Source organism: Anabrus simplex, chromosome 2 (genome assembly GCF_040414725.1).
Source record: "Anabrus simplex isolate iqAnaSimp1 chromosome 2, ASM4041472v1, whole genome shotgun sequence".
Taxonomy (NCBI): Eukaryota; Metazoa; Arthropoda; class Insecta; order Orthoptera; family Tettigoniidae; genus Anabrus; species Anabrus simplex.
The window spans coordinates 877186579-877189235 of record NC_090266.1 but is presented as its reverse complement, the minus strand read 5'-3'; positions in this window follow the sequence as shown (position 1 = coordinate 877189235).

Below are 2657 nucleotides of genomic sequence, written 5' to 3'. Positions count from 1 at the left end.
AACGTCCATACCTAGAGGAAAGGAAAAGGTTACAACTGGATGTTACAGGTAACTAAAAAATTGAGTATTAAGTCTACAACGCGAAAAGTCGGTTGGAACACTAAACACGAAACATTTAACGGCAGTTGGTAACCCGCATTAAGAAGCTTAGCTATGAATTCGCGACGTTGATGTTCATATGTCTGACACTGAAAAAAAGATGTGATTTACAGTACCTACTTCCCGTCCGCATGGACATAAGTTACTTTCGATAAGATTAAGGCGATAGAGATGTGCAGGCGTACAGACATGATTTAGACGGAGCCGTATAATTGTAGTAATATGACGCCGAGTGTAGTTACCAAAAGCGAACCACGGTTTATTAGGAATATCAGGCATAAGCGTGAATAAGTGCTTCCCTTTCAATTGGGAAGTTCGGCGCCATTCTGCACTCCACTGATCGTGGATGAAGTGACGACAGTGTTCCCATAAGTCTGTGTGTGGAACTGCGATGTAGTAGTCTAATCCAGTACCCTGGGCTGCCTCTTTAGCTAGGATATCTGCTGTGATGTTACCTTGTATTCCAGAATGGCCCGGAATCCACGGGAATAATACATTAACATTACGGAGGGACAAGTCATAACTTAATTTGCGTAAATTTTGAATGTACCAATTATTAGTATGTTCGGGATTGTCTAAAGCCATCAAAGTGCTCAAGGAGTCAGTACAAATTAGAGCTTTTAATATTCCGGAATATTATATGTACAATAAAGCCTGCCTGGCGTATTGCGAAAATTTCGGCCGTGAAAGAAGAAGCTAGGTGTGGGAGAGTGTATTTTTTGTTCACAGCCAGTTGAGGGGAGTAAAATGCAGCACCTACACCAGTTGGGGATAGATTCTTTGAACCATCAGTGTAAAAAGTGATATATTGCTCGTGGTTATGCCTACTTAACGCAAATTGAAATAGACTGTTCGTGACATGACTATTTTTTCGTAGTATTGGAGGACTATTTTCGAAGATAGTGTGAAGAATGTCGGGTTTAAATGTACTAGCTCGAAAAGGTATAGAGTATTTCGGGTGGTTTAATGTTTGTACCATGCTAGTACGAAAGTGACAGAATTGGTTAAATGCCCATAATAGAGCCGGTTGATGTTCTTCATTAACATTCCGGTTTTGATAATATTCGTGTAACAGCTGTAGTTTCGGGAGGATTGGGTGGCGATATTTATTTAATTTGTTAAGAAGATATTTGCTGGCGAGTAGTCGTCGTCGAAACTTTAATGGCTGTTCCAATGCTTCAGCTAAAAGTGCGTTCATTGGGGAGGAAGACATAGCCCCCATGATTAAGCGGAGTATTTTAAACTGAAAGGTATCAAGTTTGCGTAGGTGGCTATTAGATGCTATATCAAGAAAGTGACAGCCATATTCGAATACTGACCGGATGATATTTTTATATATCGTAAGGAGGACATATGGATCGGATCCCCAGTTGCGTTTAGTGAGAGATTTAATGATATGATATTTAGTTTCTAATTTGGAAAGAATATATTCGATATGTTCTTTCCAGAGTAATTTGTTATCAATTTTAATTCCTAAACATTTTATTGAAGTTTTGATACTAATCTCATGGGAGCCAAAGGTAACTGGCGTATGATCATAATTTCGTTTCCTCGTAAAAATCATTGCAGGGGATTTTTGAGATTCTATTTCTAAATTATGATGTAGGAGCCATCTATGGAGGATCGTTAATGTACGTTCAATGGTAGTACGGGATTCAATAGCCGATTCTTTAATGGAATAAATAACTGTATCGTCAGCATATTGTAGGATTCTAGCCTGTTGAGAAATCACCCGCTCTAAGTCAAAGGTGTATAACAGATATAAGATAGGGCTCAAAGTATCACCTTGTGGGAGACCTTTAGAAGTGTACCTAGAATCGAGACTCTGGCCGAACAAACCGTCAACAGTAATTACTATTGCTGATTTCTGGAGCGACATCTGCGTCCGGCTATACACCGCAAAGTCCACGTTTATTGCGAGACGATTGCCCTAACGTGTTGCGTGACAACAGAGAGTTAGAGCAGGCAGAGAATAAGAGTATGCGAAGCTTTGTCTGATCCTGAAATCATTAAGAGGAGAATTCCTTAAGGCAGTCTTATTGGACCTTTATGTTTTCTCATCTATATAAATGATAGGAGTAAAGAACTGGAATCAGAGACAACGCTTTTTGCGGATGATCTTATACTGTATAATGTAATAAATAAGTTACAAGTTTGTGAGCAATTGAGGGGCTCAGTGGAATCAGGGCCCATCCCAACCAGACTAAGTTTAGAGAGTAAATGGATTTTGTTAGATTTTACTTCATTCCCAATGCAAGAGGCATAAATAAATTCAATGTGTCACGTATATCCTACATAAAATTACCTTTCTACCTGCAAAATAAAGCGCAATTCAATTATTGGTGTTTGAAGAAAGGGGAAATGGTGTAAGGAAATTAAGAACAGGAACATAAATTGAAAGGTACTGTATGTTTGCGCTATAATTACAGTATGATCAAATGATTCAATAAACAAGATTTACAGCGTCTTAATCTGGGTATTCAGAAACTGAAGACTCCGTATCATTATTGTCTGAACTAAGGCCCGCGTAAATATCTGATATACAGGTAATACAAATA